This window comes from Bombina bombina, chromosome 11 (assembly GCF_027579735.1).
Source record: "Bombina bombina isolate aBomBom1 chromosome 11, aBomBom1.pri, whole genome shotgun sequence".
NCBI classification, from domain to species: domain Eukaryota; kingdom Metazoa; phylum Chordata; class Amphibia; order Anura; family Bombinatoridae; genus Bombina; species Bombina bombina.
Window position 1 is genome coordinate 80,219,200 of NC_069509.1, and position 19,822 is coordinate 80,239,021.

Genomic DNA, 19,822 nt, shown 5'->3' on the forward strand with positions numbered 1-19,822 from the left:
GCAGGGCATGGGGTGAGAGAAAGGACAAGGGGGTGGGCTAAGCAAAGGGTTGATAAGGTGCTGACAGGAAGTAGCAACAAGCATTTGAAAAATAACAAACTGATAGCAGGAGCAGAACGGTGGGCAAATTCCCGCCCTCCCTCCCTGGTGATAGGTCAAAGAACTGTCGCAGCTGTGGCGGGGTGCTTGCCCTGGGTGGTAGAGGCTTACGCCTGTTATGATGTGATGGGACTTCCTGTTTCAACAGCAGGGGGTTGGTTTGATGGTGGTAGCCCCTCCCTTGGGTAGGGCGGGGCTTGTGGAACGTGGAATGGGGGCAAGCACTGTGTTGGTGTTTAAAGAGTTAATGTTATATAATGTTATTGAATGTTATTTATGTTTTAAGTTATGTTAATAAAGGAGCTGCGGCCTTTCAATCCCAAAGATGGTGTGAGGTGTTTTTGTGGGGGGGTTTGTTACAATGGCAGCTTGACTATGTGGGGTCAAGTGTTTAACTGTGTACTGTAAATATTTCACATTCCAATGCTCTTCACATAAATTTATAAATAGATATTTCTATATATATATATATCTGTATATATCTATACCTATATATAATTATTTTTATATATATATATATATATATATATATATATATATATATATATATATATATATATATATATATATATATATTGTAAGTAATATAGACCACTCTCGCTGGATTTCATAGTGTTCATCATTCCTTTATTGAAGGTGACATTTCGGGGGCAATCTACGCTTCCTCAGACCAACCAGAAGTGCAGGAAAACACAAATTTAAAAAGGCCCATTGAACCCTCCCCCTGTGAAAATTGCGCCCCAAACCACATGTTGTCATAGTAACCCATAGTGTTCATAATAAACAGGGAGGGAGTTATACCAGTAAAATAAATGATCTGCAGTTATTTATGTGGTAATAGACAGTTTAAATCAAACACATTGCTTACATAAAAAAACACTAACTTACGAACTGCGATACCGGTACAGAATGATTATGTTATTTAGTTTTGCCCTGTCATGGCATCAATGTTAAATCGTCTAAGGGGTGTGTGGCCGACGTGTAGCTACTCTTAAGGAAGAAGATGTGTTTTAAAACATTAAGCAAACACTATTATATGTCACGAAGCAAAATGAGGATATTATCGCCACACCCCTGATTAAATCAGAGCCTCACGGGACATATCGCTCCTTGCTATTAGGGTTAAAGTTATGTTATGATTAATATGTAATTTAAGCTGAATCAGAACTGATCAGGGCCATAATTGGTCAATCTTATTTTACAAGTACATTGTTGGAACATAATATTTATAATTGCAGATGCAGAGCGTGCATTAAACTAAGGCGGTAGATATGTTATAATTAGAGTTGCTACCTCAGCCATGTTTTCCTGCACACTTATGAGTTACACATGCTGCAGGGTGTGCAGGTAAGAACATCTATTGTGTTTCTGGACATCACTATCATCATATTCCTCCCTGCACACCCTGCAGCATGTGTAACTTATTAATGTTCTGTATTTTAAGGGACAGATGGCAACCCTAGTTATAATGGGCTCACTAAGTCTCCACTGTCCGCTAATACAGTACATAAATATGGTGTCTCAAATAAAACTAAACAGATCATATAGTACAAAAAATTATGATGTCTCGGATCAAATTAAAAAAACTAAAGTTAAGTACTACAACTTGCTACATGGGTGTGGTAAAAGAAAACACAACAGCTTATTACATGGGTAATAGACCTTATATATATTTATAAATATATATATATATATATATATATATATATATATATATATATATATATATATATATATATATATATATATATATATATATAGACAATATGTAAGAAAGTGTAACGGTTAAAGATAGTGTTACAAATCCTATGTTAACCTAGTTAATGTTCCATTAATGAAGCTACATGACATTCAGTCTATGTGGACCAAGGAAAGCCAAGCAAAAGGATCCTGTGTCATGTGTGCTTCCCTCACAAAAGAGATCATTGGGTGACAGTAACAAGTAGCACTCAGGTTGATGTTACACAGTGACATATGTTTACATAATCAACCTAAAAGTCAAATCACTAAGATATATATCCTGTGTCATAGATGTAACCCTCACTACAACGTTCATTGGGTATCAGTTACAAGTGACAATCAGGATGGAAATATATTGTTCATTATGTCATCAGAAGAATATGTTAAGTTACTTGGTTTTGACTTTAAGAGATAAGCACAAATGACCTGTGATTTTACCTGTGTTTGATTTGCAATTGTCACCAACATGATCATTGAATTGCAATGACAAATGGCAATCAGGAATAGTTTGAGGGAACGCTCTCTACAATAGACATAGCTTGCTGTCAACTTAAGGATAAACCAATACACCAATTAGGACACAAATTGAGCAAAAAATTATAGTAGAATAAGTAGGTATTAACAAAACATAAGAAAAAGAAACGGTCTTAATGAAAGTGTGAAGCTAATGAACATAGCCCGCAACTCACCCATAACCTGCCATAATACGATACGGAGCCTATACAGAGCAATGTGCGGACATAAAGCTAGCTAAAACTGGGTGCTGCTCACTAAGCCAAATCAGAAATGACATCGTAGAGATCACGTAACTGTGGTAACTTACTGGGCCAAGTCATTACTCGCCATGTCCGTGCTCACACTGAACTGCAGAGAGAGGGGTGAGTCACGTGACTACAGGATCCACTAAGTGCGTTAAGCTTTGTTTCACTTTCACGCTCCATTAAGTCTATAAGGGAATACGTTAACAAAGTCGCAATATTCGGACTTTGGCTTTTTGCATGTGTTGGGTTAGTGCTTGTGCGATAACTTTTTACTTTCAACTTGCAATATGTGCGCTAGCTGACTCACGTAAAAAAATTACTAGTGGAGTTAAAGGGCCATAATACCCAAATGTTTAAACACTTGAAAGTGATGCAGTATAGCTGTAAACAGCTGACTAGAAAATATCACCTGAACATCTCTATGTAAAAAAGAAAGATATTTTACCTCAAAAGTTCCTCAGTAGCCACATCCCATTGCAAAGGACTTCTAAGCAACAAATCAGTATGTCTGTCCCGGGACAGCCGAAGGGATGAGCCTTGTGCACTCTCATGTTATTTCCCTATTCAGTTTAAAGGAAGTTTACTATGAAATCTCATGAGAGTTAAGTGAAATCTCATGAGATCACAGTAAAAGAGTTCATGACCTCAGCACTGTTGATGCTGATTGGCTGCTGTTCATTTCTTCATTTTTTATTTTTTTTTACCTGCAGCTGAGCTGCAGCTGAGTATAACTTTTTACACAGAACTTACTCTGCTGAGCTGAGGAAATTGTGAGGTAATATATCTTCCTTTTTTACATAGAGATGCTCAGGTGATATTTTCCTGTCAGCTTTTTACAGTTATACTGCATCAGTTTCAAGTGATTTAGCATATGAGTATTATTTCACTTTAATGTATGAGCTCCACCCGCAATCTAGCCCTTAGTGGGGAGTAAAGGACTAATTGTTATAATCTGACTCATATTATCATCATTATCATCATCATGGTGTACAGTCCTGCACCACCTTTCTCCTGGTCATTGATACTGATCATATTTGACCCTGAATCTCCAGAACCATCAAGCTCTGCACCACCTTTGATTGCTGTTTTCTACGGGTATGTCCAGGGAACATTGAGTGATGACAAAGTGATAAAGATATTCTTGAGAGTTGTAACCAAATTTGTTCAAATTCTTCATTCTTTGTTCTGTCATTTCCATATTTATGTATAGAAATAAGAAACAACCACCCTATAAATTACTCCATAGATTGACTAAGATTGGAATGGTCTCTCCAGGAAGAGTAATCCCTGTCTTTTTTTCTGTGGAGCCCATTTAATCAGGAAAGGAGAGATGTGTGAAATTAGGGAAATCCTACACAAATAACATGGGTCTGGTGAGGCTGTTCCAATCTTAGCAAATTCTCACAAAATTTTATTTATAAGATTAAATATTTCTAAAATTAACATACCTAAAATCTTTGGGTTATAAACGGAGAGTGGATAAGTAGTATTCAGATAAACAAAATATTTTAGCTAAAACACAATTTTTAACCAGTCCAGCAGAATGAACAAATCCATTTTGGACCATTGGGTCAGTTGGATTATGTCCTTGGTAGCTGTAGACCATATTTTTGGGTTCACTTAATTGTAAAAAATTCAGTCTCTGATACTTTTCTGAAAGGATCCAACCTTAATTTAGCAGCTTGGTCAGTTCATTCTATACCTTGTAAAATATTCTAGATTGCGAGTGGAGCATGAATTAGCACTTCCGCTCGCGCTTAACTCCCCTAGACGGAGGCTTTTTGTGCGTGTTGGTTTTTGCTCAAATTACAAGTTGAAAGTAAACGTTTTTGCACAAGTGTAAACCTGGTGACTGTGTTAACTTTTTTTCCCAAAGACTTCAATGGAGCGCCAAAAGTTTTAAAAAAAAGACTTACACCCATACTCACACTCTAACACGACTGTGTATATTTAAGAATGCTACACCTGACATGAAATATTAATATTTTACATGCCTATGTTCTTCACATTAAAGAATATGTCCTTTTTATTATTAAATACATATTTCTATACATATATACATATACCTGTATATCTATTCTTATAGATATATAGGTATAGATATGTATTTTAGATGAACAGTATCAGATATATATAGAAATATATATTTAATAATAAAAAGTACATTATTTTCTATCAGCAAGTTTACGAGTTTTGCGTTGCGGCTTTTAACGCTGAAAAAATGTCAATTTACGCATAAAAGCAGGAACACACTATTGGGAGTTGTGTCGGTATAGCTGTACCACAAGCATTGTAGCCCGTAACGCAACGTCAGTCCCGCACTGACGATTTTTTGTGGGTAAAAAATTGTATATAATATGTGTGGCTACAGTAAATGAGGAAGAGGAAAATTACAGCTAAACACAAACACTGCAGACATGTAAAAATAGCCCTGGTCCCTAAGAAAATTGAAAAATGGTCTGGTCACTAAGGGGTTAAAGCCCTTTGCCTGCTTTTTTGTTAACAGCTGACTGAGGCCTCATAAACGTTTAATGCAATATTTTTTTTTAATATTTTTTTTTATCATACAGTGTTATCATGAGTGTAACTGTACATTTAAATGTATTTTGATATATTTTGCCACTTTTTTGTCTAGCGTAACAGTTAACCAGAGCTATGAAAAGCCGACGAACGGTAAATTTATTGCGCTCAAGTAAACACGTTTACTTTAAACTAGTAATACGTTTGCTACTTCCAGCACATGCGAAGACCTGCAAAATACCCCTTATAGCTTGTGTGCAACAGTTTAGCACACCACTCATAATCTAGCCCTAAATGACAATTGATTTATCATTTAATTTATAAATCATTTATAAATAATTAAAATACACATGTAATGGTCAAAAACGTTTGACAGTTGGACAACTACCACATATTTATTTTAGGTTTAAATTATGTATGAAATGCTTTATATTTTTTTTTTATATTTTCTCATTAACAGGAACATGAGCCAGGACCTTGAAAGGGGAAAACAAGTAACTAGATGGGGGAGAATTTGGAAGTCCATCAAGAAATGTTGCTGTTGCTCTTCAAATGAACACCAGTCGGGGGAAATTTACGGCAGAGAATATCATTGTGGCTGTATGTTTACTAATAATTTTTATTAGATGTTATTATGTTAGCATGTGCATGTGAGGAAGCTGTTCTTTATAATCATCTGATATAAAGTTTATATCAGTTGATTATTAAGATTACAGTGAATACTCAACCAACTAATTGTCACAATCAACATCAATGGCAAGTCAAAATTTTTCATTTTTGTCTCCACTACCAAAGCTTCCATACAGCCATCTCAAGTCTTCCATCCTTTTGGGATTCTACTAAATCAGTGTGACAACAACATCAGATGGTGTAGACATATTCAGGTAAGTCCAGGGGAGTTGAGATAAAAGCAGTAGTTGGTCTTGACATTACCTTTAGAGGTTTGCCCAAAATATCCTAAACACACCACCTTTGGTTAGCATTTCCCACATGTATAGTATTTATTTCCCTATGTATTTCCTGTGATTGGTGGGGCTGTTCCAGCCTTACACATTCTTATGTATCATCATCAACCCCGAAATTCTCAAATGGGCAACTGTACTTTTTAATGGTAATGATGGACCATCAGTAAAAAAAAGAGGAGTAAAAATGGAACTTTCGTTCTTACTTCACAGGAGCAGTTTTGGACTTTGAGGACAATTCCTGAGGTTATTATCTGGCCATAACTTTTTATACATTAAAGCCAAGTGTGTCTTCTACTTCAACTCCATCTGGTCTAGAAGCTCCTAAGATATTTAGCTCTGCACCACCGTCTTCCTCCTTCATCCTCCTCATCTATGCCAACCCTATCTGGCACAGAAGCTCTGAAAACACCTAGCTCTGTGCCACCTTCATCCTCCTTATCTATGCCAATACTATCTGGCACAAAAGCTCTTAAAATATCTAGCTCTGTGCCACCTTCATCCTCATGTATGCCAACCCTATATGGCACAAAAGCTCTGAAAACATCTAGCTATGTGCCACCTTCATCCTCATCTATGCCAACCCTATATGGCACAAAATCTCTGAAAACATCTAGCTCTGTGCCACCTTCATCCTCATCTATGCCAACCCTATATGGCACAAAAGCTCTGAAAACATCTAGCTCTGTGCCACCTTCATCCTCATCTATGCCAACCCTAAATGGCACAAAAGATCTGAAAACATCTAGCTCTGTGCCACCTTCATCCTCATCTATGCCAACCCTATCTGGCACAAAAGCTCTGAAAACATCTAGCTCTGTACCACCTTCATCCTCATCTATGTCAACCCTATATGGCACAAAAGCTCTTAAAATATCTAGCTCTGTGCCACCTTCATCCTCATCTATGCCAACCCTATCTGGCACAAAAGCTCTGAAAACATCTAGCTCTGTGCCACCTTCATCCTCATCTATGCCAACCCTATATGGCACAAAAGCTCTGAAAACATCTAGCTATGTGCCACCTTCATCCTCCTTATCTATGCCAACCACATCTACCACTGTATTTCAAAATAATAAATAAATATTAAAAAAATTAATACATTTGTCATTTTGTGAGTAAAGTTTGAATTGCTTTACAATACAGGGACACACCTCTTGAAAATCATTAAAAAAATTGTTTATCTAATCTCTTTTGCTCTAACCAATGAGCACTAATCCAACAATTAGTTTGCAGAATGTAGGAGGGACTGGGTTCTTATTTCCTTGGAATGCACTCCGGTACCTATCAAGCTGTCAGTGTACAATATATCGAGCTCTGTTCCATGAAATGCACTCCGGTTTGTCTGTGGGCAGTGGAAAACTATAATTTTCAAATTCAATGTACAAACAAAAGATGCAAAATAAATAATGAAAGTGTAATGCAAAGTTGTTTTACTATTCATATGTAAACATTTTGGGCTAGATTACAAGTGGTGCACTATTGCTAGTAAATAAATGCGACTACATTTGCGCTCGTCTGGTTAGCGTAACTGGAGTCCTCGAGTAAAGGGTAAGGGCCAGGGCTTTTTTGTGGGGGTACTCAAAAGTACTGAGTACCACCACCTCTGCCATCTCATAACAGGTAATGTTTGTAATCATTATGTAAATAGTTTTAACAAGAAGGGACTGCAAAATGTATCAATCATTGTAAATAACTATGTTCCTTTGATGTTCTCAAAGTTACTGAGCATAATATATCATTCAATAATCAATAATAAAAAAATAATAATCAATAAGTACCAGCACCTTTTTATGAGCGCCAGAACCTGGTTAAGGCTAAATAAAAAGTTGCAGCAAACACAACATACATTAAAATGAAGTGTTACACTCATATATACAATATATAATAAAAAATACTCATAGAAATATTAATATAAAAAAGTTACAAGGGATAAAAAATATATGACAAGAACCATGATATTCAAAACATTGTCAAACCCGCGAGAAACTGGCTTTATGGCCTCGCCGATCTCGCAGTCCATGGGTCTGGCGATATATTAAAAAAATGAAGCTGAGTCAATGAGTGGCGATGTGTCTCCCTTAGAAAATAATAAGGATCGCAACTTCAGCAGAAGTCTGCGGACTTTGTCACTTAGCTGCGTATTTACACAGAATACACTGTGCGTTCACGAAAACAAAAACAAAATTTCTCAAATTACGCTTATGTATATTCAGTTTCACTGTGAATTCACTAGATTTGTCCTACTGGACAATCTCGCTACTGAAAAGCTGGCGAGACTGATATGGCAGAAAAGGGATAGCTAAGATAGAGGACAGTTCTTTGAATATTAAAAACCCACGGCGATGTTTCCCAATTAAAATACAGTTTACTCCCATGAAAAGCCCAGAAAACTCTCGGTGAACGCCTATATATTTGTCATGTCTGCTATCTACTTTGTTATTCGGAGCTAGGAATGCAGTATATGATATATGTATATACAATGTTTAATATATATTTATTGCATAGTATAGCGTTAGAATATGTATATAAACTTTAGTCGTTATTGTAAGCATCTTGTTTTGTATCTTTAGGTGTGTTGTATTACTTATTTTAAGAATGCGATTGCATGTTCGCAATACACATATTTTATAATATTCAGAACGCAATGGTGCGACCGTGTTTTACTTATAATATTGCGATTCCACTGTAGCAAATGTGTTTTATAATAATATTAATATATATCACGTTCTTAAAATAAGTAAAAAAACCACCTAGGAACGCAATAAAAGATGTTTACAATAACGACTAGTGTTCATACAAATTCTAACACTATACTATGAAATACATATACATTAAAGTGATGGTAAAGTTAGCTTAGTGTCGATCAAGTATAGCATTAGGTTTATAAAATCAATAGAAGTTTCATTCATCATTTTATATATATTTTAGTATTAATCAAGTAATAACCTTAATAAAGCATGTTCTAATCGTCCCCAAATTCAAACTGTTTATTTATTTTTTCACTCTTGTTGAATTTTATCCTGGACCTAACCGCTCATAAAATTATGTGATAAACCTATGCTATAAAATCAGCAAACTTATTTGTATTATCGATATTAACTCAGAGAATTTTTGGGGAATTGGGTCACTAGCAAGTAAGGGAGTGCAGATTTGCAACAATTGTAGTTACTGGTGAATACTTATATAACTCTTAACTCCATCCGGAGCCTCATAGCAGTTTAGTCACAAAGTCGTAGTCACAGTAGCACTGAGAGAATTAATTTACTAACCAGATTAATGTTATCCAGGCTCTAACTGCTCACTATAACAGTTGACAAACTTATGCCTTACTATTAACTAAATTATTAGCTTTAAAAACTATAATCAGTTTGATGATACTGGAAGTAATCTGGTCACCTATTTTAGTTTACCAATACTCAAAGTAATTTGGTTACTTACATTCAAGCTGGGGCATATTTGCAACTATTATTGTTGCTGTAAAACAGCTTTATATTATCTAACTTCAATATATCAGTGCAATCTAGAGTTTTCTACTTATAGTTCAGCATTACTGCAGTTTACCTGCGAGAATCTACAGCCTGCTTAGGGTGTATACTTTATAAGAATTGCTCTTAAAGAACTGTTAGCCAGAACTAATTCTGGCACAGGACTGGAATTAACTCTGGGTGTCTATTATCTCACTGTGGAAAATACCTATATTTTATTTGCCTGAACCTTTCTGCATATTACCCCATTGTATCACACTTCACTCTTGCTATTTTTGGATAAGAAATATTGGTATTTATAATTTATGGTTCCATTCCTGATATGAGTAGTATTGTTTTACAGGCAATATATTCAAATATATGCACCTCAGTAAAACAGACCTAATATTCAGCTAATTTTCAGCTAACCCTATTCCATATCCACCTCCGGTATTCATCCCTTCCTTAATTTATATGAATTTGGCCACACATTGGCCACCCTTGCTGTTATAGCACACTCATATATGCATTCTAGTTATTGCAGAAGGTCCAGGTCTCTAATTTGACCCTGTACTTATGGTTTCTTACCTAATACCCTGAGATATTTAGTCTCTGGGCTTCCACCCATACTGGTTTTCCACGTAGTTTATCACACTGTGGTTTTTAACTTTTCATTTTGTTTTTATTATTTATGATTAAAAGTTAAGTTTTATCATCCTACCTTCTCTATGGATGGTTTCCTATTGTATGAAACTACAGGGAGTGCAGAATTATTAGGCAAGTTGTATTTTTGAGGATTAATTTTATTATTGAACAACAACCATGTTCTCAATGAACCCAAAAAACTCATTAATATCAAAGCTGAATAGTTTTGGAAGTAGTTTTTAGTTTGTTTTTAGTTATAGCTATTTTAGGGGGATATCTGTGTGTGCAGGTGACTATTACTGTGCATAATTATTAGGCAACTTAACAAAAAACAAATATATACCCATTTCAATTATTTATTTTTACCAGTGAAACCAATATAACATCTCAACATTCACAAATATACATTTCTGACATTCAAAAACAAAACAAAAACAAATCAGTGACCAATATAGCCACCTTTCTTTGCAAGGACACTCAAAAGCCTGCCATCCATGGATTCTGTCAGTGTTTTGATCTGTTCACCATCAACATTGCGTGCAGCAGCAACCACAGCCTCCCAGACACTGTTCAGAGAGGTGTACTGTTTTCCCTCCTTGTAAATCTCACATTTGATGATGGACCACAGGTTCTCAATGGGGTTCAGATAAGGTGAACAAGGAGGCCATGTCATTAGATTTTCTTCTTTTATACCCTTTCTTGCCAGCCACGCTGTGGAGTACTTGGACGCGTGTGATGGAGCATTGTCCTGCATGAAAATCATGTTTTTTTCTTGAAGGATGCAGACTTCTTCCTGTACCACTGCTTGAAGAAGGTGTCTTCCAAAAACTGGCAGTAGGACTGGGAGTTGAGCTTGACTCCATCCTCACCCCGAAAAGGCCCCACAAGCTCATCTTTGATGATACCAGCCCAAACCAGTACTCCACCTCCACCTTGCTGGCGTCTGAGTCGGACTGGAGCTCTCTGCCCTTTACCAATCCAGCCACGGACCCATCCATCTGGCCCATCAAGACTCACTCTCATTTCATCAGTCCATAAAACCTTAGAAAAATCAGTCTTGAGATATTTCTTGGCCCAGTCTTGACATTTCAGCTTGTGTGTCTTGTTCAGTGGTGGTCGTCTTTCAGCCTTTCTTACCTTGGCCATGTCTCTGAGTATTGCACACCTTGTGCTTTTGGGCACTCCAGTGATGTTGCATCTCTGAAATATGGCCAAACTGGTGGCAAGTGGCATCTTGGCAGCTGCACGCTTGACTTTTCTCAGTTCATGGGCAGTTATTTTGCGCCTTGGTTTTTCCACACGCTTCTTGCGACCCTGTTGACTATTTTGAATGAAACGCTTGATTGTTCAATGATCACGCTTCAGAAGCTTTGCAATTTTAAGAGTGCTGCATCCCTCTGCAAGATATCTCACTATTTTTTACTTTTCTGAGCCTGTCAAGTCCTTCTTTTGACCCATTTTGCCAAAGGAAAGGAAGTTGCCTAATAATTATGCACATCTGATATAGGGTGTTGATGTCATTAGACCACACCCCTTCTCATTACAGAGATGCACATCACCTAATATGCTTAATTGGTAGTAGGCTTTCGAGCCTATACAGCTTGGAGTAAGACAACATGCATAAAGAGGATGATGTGGTCAAAATACTCATTTGCCTAATAATTCTGCACTCCCTGTATGGATCTTATTCTCTTATGATGTTGAGTGCTATTCACGTACATACCTTTGCAATTGACCTGCAATTGCATTTTCCCTATCTTCACATTCTGTCTGCTGTTACAAAATTACTTGTCTAGAACATTTCTGCATTCCTGCCTGTTACTACAGAGTTCCAGTCTACAGTCTATGCAAGTATTCTGCCTGTTATTACAAAGATCTACATTCCTGCCTGTTACTACAGAGTTCCAGTTTACAGCCTATGCAAGTATCCTGCCTGTTATTACAAAGTTACCTAATTACAGCATCTCTTTATATCCTGCCTGTCACTGCCAAGTTTTGGTCTACAGCATATCTACGTATCCTGCCTGCTATTGCCAAGTTTCTTGTCTACAGTTTATTTACATTTTTGCCTGCATTAAGACTGTCTTAACCAGAGACTTTACCTTTTATCTAGTTTGCATCTCTCTGCATTGCTAATTAACCTATCAATAAAACCTTCACCTTTATTTCCTAAAACAATTGTACCAGTTTAATTATGCCAAAAAGGAAAGACTCACACAGATAAAATACAACTTTAACCCCAGAACCGGACACCTCTGCACAACAGCTTCCTACACCTGAACCTGCTCCCTTGAAGAGCGTGACACTATGAACCCAGCTGCCTTGAGATCATTGACAAGATCCTCCCATGTAGTTCTGGGCTGATTCCTTACCGTTTTCTTGATCAATGAAACTCCACGAGATGAGATTTTGCATGGAGCCTTAGACCAAGGGAGATTGACAGTTATTTTGTGTTTCTTCCATTTGCAAATAATCGCACCAACTGTTGTCTTCTTCCAACCAAGCTGCTTGGGGAAGGTTTTGTAGCCAATTTCAGCCTTGTGTAGGTCTACAATCTTGTCCCTGACATCCTTGGAAAGCTCTTTGGTCTTGGCTATGGTGGAGAGTTTGGAATCTGATTGATTGATTGCTTCTGTGGACAGGTGTCTTTTATACAGGTAACAAGCTGAGATTAGGAGCACTCCCTTTAAGAGAGTGCTCCTAATCTCAGCTCGTCACCTGTAAAAAAAACACCTGGGAGCCAGAAATCTTGCTTATTGATACGGGATCAAATATTTATTTCACTCATTAAAATGCAAATTCATTTAGAACTTTTTTTAAATGCGTTTTTTTTGTTTTGTTAGTCTCTCACTATTCAAATAAACCTACCATTAAAATTATAGACTGATCATTTCTTTGTCAGTGGGCAAATATTATTTTCCCCTCACTGTGGGGCTCTGTCCGCCTGCTCTGAGGAGGCGAACAGAGATTGCATGAAGTCAACCTGATCCAATACGATCGGGTTGATTGACACACCTTGCTGGCGGCCGATTGACAGCGAATCTGCAGGGGGCGGCATTGCACCAGCAGTTCACAAGAGCGTATTGCTCTCCGCATTCAGCGATGTCTGTTGGACATGATCCGCTGATTGAATCATGTCAGACAGACATTTGTTAAATAGGCCCCTCTATGTGTGTGTGTATATATATATATATATATATATATATATATATATATATATATATATTCTGTTTTAGTTTGTACCTCCAGCATAAGTCTGTCAATATTTGGGCCCATGAGCGGCCCTCTTTATATATATATATATATATATATATATATATATATATATATATATATATATATATATATATATATATATAAAACTTCCTCCTGTTTAATAGTTTATATGTTATGTAACAGGGTCCAAAGTGGCCTTCTAGATTCAGGAAGCTAATAATAGGCTAAACAAAATATATTCTAGTTTCCCTTTACAGGCAAATATACTTTACCATATTATATTATTTTGCATGCTGTATTCCACCATAACCATAGGTGTTTTTGTGGCTTGATATGATGTTGATTTCTGTAAATGCAATACGTTCATACACACAAGTATAATGTGGTGATGGTCAAGTTCTAATATGCCGGTAATACGTTCTCTTATAATAAAAAAGTACCATAATGTGAGCCATAAAAACAATATTGTAACCAAATTGAAAAGTAGCCCTTAAAAAAAGTGAAAAAAAGCCTCTGCCGATAGAGAGCTAGATTACTATTTAGCTCTTGCGCTAAAGCATAAACTTTGCTAGAATTAATCTATTTGTGTGTTACCCGACACGTGCTAATCATTGGACATTACCGCTTTCCCTCTGATGAAGAAGTCGTGTAGACTTTGAAACGTGTCTGGATCGAGCGAGTCTCTCGGTGTTACATACTTCTGCAATCGTACAGGTATATATATATATATTTACAATAAAAATAAAATGTTCCTGTATGTGAAGAACATTGACATGAAACACCTTGTCATATACCATATACATTTGAGCCCTTATAACTTTTTTTATATTTATATGAATAATTTTTATGATAGTGCTTATATCAGTGTAACATTACCGCACCACTTGTAATCTTGCCCACATTGAGATAATGTCGATAATGTTACTATTACATGAGCTAACAAATTAAAGCATGCAATTTTTGTAGTCCGTTATCCCTTCAGAGTGTTCTAAGTAATAATTGCGGCATTGCTCCTTATGTAATAAAACACGCAGCTCAATGACGTAAATGGTATTCATTAAAACAGGTAGGTTTTACACATATACCTTTGTCTGTACTTTGATTCCTTTTCGCTATTTATTACATAACAGGATGTGTTGAGCCTCGCAGGAAGTTGCATAAAGATCTCTCCCCTTTTAATTTTTTCAAGACACCAGGATCATATTTATATGAGTATAACCACTGTACTCTCAACGTGAGATTGAATCTCACTTTAATTAGACACTGGAAGCCGTGGGAGTCTGGATGATTTAGTCTGATGAACACTGATTCATTTTGAATGCTGGAGACAATATATCAGTGAGACGTTGGCTCCCACATATTGTTAATTCAGACACAAATAAGTATTTTGTGTTTTCTTTTCTGGCATCTACAATTTTACAAAATATTTTAATTGACAGGTTTAAAACAGCAGGTAAACAAAGTACTTAGAGCAACAAAGAATCATTCCATTAGTGTGTTTGAATACATAAGATAAAAACTGTTTTGTTATCAGTGTGCTTGTAAAGATAATTGGTATGAAGTGGCTGTCTAAAAACAATGGACATTAAAGGGACAGTGTACACAAAGTTTCATATAACTGCATGTAACAGACACTACTATAATAATAATATATACCGGTATATACACTGTATATATATATATATATATATATATATATATATATATATATATATATATATATAAACTAGTGTATGGAACAACTGTGAGGGGAACGTCATAAGGGAAGGGCTGCTGGGAGAGAACAATGGTGTAGTTTGTGTGCCAGGTGTGGGGGTTGCAGGAGAGATAAGGAGAGAAGGCATTGGTCAGGAGAAGGCTCAGGGGAGGGGCTGGGGGAAAGGTGTTATAAGGAGAGGGACTGCAGGAAGGAGTCACTAACCTTTTTTCTTTGTTGCAGAGAAGAAGCTTGAAGATGACGTCGAGGAACAGGAGAATCCCAAGGAGATACTTGGATGAGGGTGAGACGGTATGGAAGACAAGGGCGATCCAGGCCCAGAAGAGGATCAAGAGGATGGAGAGAGCCAGGAAGGAACAGCAAACAGCCCAAGGAGAGGTGATATCTGGCGGTGCATCGGTAGAGGTTGGTGCTATGGCGGTGGTGCAGGTAAGCCAAGGAGAGGTGAGCACACCATGCAGGGGGAGCAGGTATGGGGCCACTGGGGAGCGGTGCTGGAGGTGTGGAGGGGCCGCGTTTTTCTCAGGGGGGTAGCGGAGGTAGTCCGGACATCTTTGGGAGGAGTCCCGCATCTAGTTGTAGCTCCATTCCATTGGGGCAGGGTGAAAACAGCAGGGCACAATGCATCCCGGAGGCTGTTAGGGACGCATGCGAGCGGCAGCAGATAGTTAGTGGAGCGCATAGCATAGGCCCAATAGACGTCACTGTGGCTAGGAGGGGCCACGGTGACGATAGGCTAAGGGGTGGTCACATGGGTGGCGTCGAGCGTGCGCGCGCAAACGGAGACTGCAGGGCGGAGGTCACACAATGGGGGCGGCCATCTTGGGAGCAGGATGGTTTGTACGGAGGCCCATACGCTGCAGGGGGTAACGGGTGGGACAGGAGGTCAGGACAGGATGGGGGACAGAGGATGCTTATGTAGGTCCCGGTGGGCCGAGTGAGTCACTATGGAATATGCAAAACGGACCAAGGGAATGGAGGGAGGGAGCATGGGGGAACTGGGGGCAGGGTCATAATTGGGAGCAAGGAGCAGAGAGGGGAGTATGGACAGTGAGGGGGGGTATGGGGAACCCAATAGGATAGATGTATTTAGGAGAGGGGGGGAGGAGGGCATGCGGCCACAAAAGAGAGCTAGGGGAATGGAGCGGAGCATAGGAAGTAGGAGAGTGATCAGGGACTCGGAGGGGAATAGCTACAGGTTAATAGAGGAAGAGTCAGAAATAAGGGGCTTGGAAGCGGGTGAGGGAAGCGGAGAAGGACAGAGGAGGGAAGCAGAAGAAAGGGGGGGGGTCAGGGGGCAAAGGAAAGAAGGGAAGGCTGAGACTGTAATTGCAATAGGCAGCGGGAGAGGGGGGACGGGGCTGGCACCGGGAACCCAAGAAGTAGGAAGGAATATTAATGTTGCTGTGTTACTCCCACAGAGCTCAGAAAATGAGGCAGGCCCACTGGAACAAGCACGACAGCAGGAGCCAATGGAAGTACCCAGCAGCAATGCGGGGGAAAACGTTGTGGTAGCAGGAACCCCCCCAATAAGGAGGGAGGAAACAGGACCAGCAAAGCAGATGGGGGCAACTGGAGGAACAGACGGCGGACAAGGGGCAAAACAAGGTAAGAAAATATTGTGTTTAAACAATATGGTATCTGATAGCTCATCTGAACTTGATTCTGAGGAGGAGAATGTAAAGGGGGAGGGGGAAAAGAGGATATTAAAAATAGTGCGTAAAATATATGCGAAACAGGGCAAAGGCAAAGGGAAGGGGAGTGCAATACAAGAGCAGGAAGAAACAGGTGAAGTGTTTAATGGGGATGATACTGAAGGAGAAACTAGCGAAGGAAGTTGAGGGGGGGAGGATGGCCGGCCCTTTCGCAGAAAAGCCAATAGCAGATCTAGTCATTTCCCCCTTGGGGGTGGTTCCCAAGAAGGAGGTAGGGAAATATTGCATGATACATCACTTATCATACCCAAAGGGTAGGTCGGTAAACAATGCTATCAATAAAGAGGAAGCAACAGTGCAATACCAATCATTCGACAGCGCAGTGCAGCTGGTAAGGAAGGCAGGGAGTGGGGCCATGATGGCTAAGATAGATCTTGAATCGGCTTTTCGGCTATTGCCGCTGAATCCGGATAGTTTTAAACTGATGGGGTGCAAATTTGAAGGGCAATATTATGTGAATAAATGCATACCAATGGGGTGCTTCATATCATGCTCAATCTTTGAGAAGTTTAGCACTTTTCTGCACTGGTTAGTGGTAGTAAGGCAAAAGATGGTTTCAATAGTCCACTACCTGGACGACTTCATGGTAGTGGGAGGGGCGGGCTCCGACAGGTGCGAAAGCATGAAAGCAGGGCTGATAGGTTTGCTTGAAGAGATGGGGGTCCCAGTGGCAGACAAAAAGACAGAGGGCCCTTGCGCGAGACTAGCATTCCTGGGCATAACAATAGATTCAGTGAAAGGGCAATGTGAGCTACCCGAGGATAAGGTAAAAAAGGCTAGGGAACTGATTGCGTGGATGGCGACACGAAAAAAGGTAACGCTAAGGGAGATGCAGAAAGTTTTGGGGGTATTGAACTTTGCATGTAAAGTGATACCAGTAGGAAGGATTTTTAAAAGGCGATTGGAGATGAGCACAAAGGGCGCAAAAAAGCCAGAGCATATGATTAGGTTGACAAAGGAGATGCGGGAAGACCTGAAAGTGTGGGACCAATTTTTGCAGGAATTCAACGGGGTGCGCATATGGCAGTAGGTGGCGCCCGAAGTTGAGTTGGAGCTATACACGGACGCGGCAGGGGGAATGGGGTATGGAGCATACTTTCAAGGGAGATGGTGCGTGGGAGGATGGCCCGAAAGATGGAAGGAGATAGGATGGGTTATAAACTTGGTGCTGCTGGAGTTATTCCCCATAGTGGTGGCCATGGAGATATGGGGTGGGGAGCTAGCGAATAAGACAATAATATGCTGGTCAGACAATATGGGGGTGGTCCAGGTCATCAATCAGCTGTCCGCCTCATCGCTAACAGTAGTTAGGTATCTAAGGTACTTGGTTTTGAAATGTTTAAAACATAACATCTGTGTCAGGGCCAAACACATTCCGGGTTTCAGAAACGCAGTTGCTGACGCGCTATCCCGTTTTAAATGGGAGAAGTTTAGAGAGCTTGCACCCAATGCCAGACAGGAAGGTGAATGTTGCCCTATGCTTCTTTGGCAGATTGGCAACGGATAGAAGGAATCGAGGAACTGAAAGCCTTGGCACCAAGTACATGGGCAGTATACAGGAAATATTGGGGACAGTGGTGCAAATATAGGGAGGCAGCTAAAGGAGGGGGCTTAATCCTCGGGGGTGCAAATATAGGGAGGCAGCTAAAGGAGGGGAGGAGGGAAGATTCCTAGAACGGCTGATGGTGCTGCGGAGGGAAGGCGTAAGAAAGGGGCGGCTGAGTGCGGTATTAGCAGGGATATCATATTGTGCACAGCTATACAGGGGAATGGATTGGTCCAGGAAGTTCATAGTAAAGAAGATTGCGAGGGCATGGGGAAGAGATGAGGAAAAGGGAGCAGATAGAAGGGAACCAATAACAGAAGACAGATTGCAGAAAATGACAGGGGCGCTAGAAGGGGTGTGCGCAAGCAGGGACGAGGCACTAATATTCAGAACGGCGTTTATAGTGGCATTTCATGGAGCAATGAGGATAGGAGAGTTGTTACCAAAGAACAGAAAAATAGGTAAAGGAGGGATAGAGATAGGGGATGTAAGATGGGGAGAGGAAGCAGTATTGATATTGGTGAGACGATCCAAAACAGACAAGGAAGGGAAAGGGGCATGGCTGAATATGGCTGTAACAGGGGGGGCACTGTTCCCGGTGGCCTGTGTCAAAGAGTACCTATTAACAAAGAGGGAGGGGGGCCGCACATTCCTGCGGCATGCGGATGGATCAGATGTAACAATTTTTCAGTTTAAGAGCGTGCTACAAAGGGTAGTAAAGAAGCTGGGGTGGAAAAATGCACACTTCGCGCCGCATTCATTCAGAATAGGGGCAGCGACCGCAGCAGCAGGTAGGGGTTGTTCAGAGGAACAGATTAAAAAGCTAGGGAGATGGAAATCCGCAGCATACAAATCATACATAAGGTTGCAAAAAGAGTAAGACGTCATGTCAAATTGTTCTAACTGTTAAAAAAATTGTTTTTTCTTTTTGTGTGTATTACAGGCAAAGCATTAAGGGTGTGGATAGTAGTACATTCCTACATTTACTGGGCGCAGGCTAGGGTGGCTGCATCAGCGCAGGGATTACAATTAGGTTTTTCGCACAGGGAGGTTAGCATTAGATGGATAGAAAAAAGAGGTATGATGTGGGACGAGTTAGTGCCAACAATACAGCAGGCAAGGCTGAGATGGGGTGTCCAGATGCCCTGATTATACATTTAGGGGGTAACGACATAGGGGCATACCCGCTCAGAGAGCTAGAGGAAAAAGTAGCAGGTAGTATGAGATGGTTAAAAGTAGCATGGCCATCGGTGCGGGTGATATGGTCCAATATAGTGTCCAGGATATACTGGCGGAACTCGTACATGAGCAGAGCAGGATATAGATCGAGGAGAAAAGTGAACCAGGTAGCGGCGAAGGTAATGAAGGAGATAGGGGGCGGAGTAGTAGAGCACCCATTGATAGCAGCCAAAAAGGAGGAGCTGTTCAGACGGG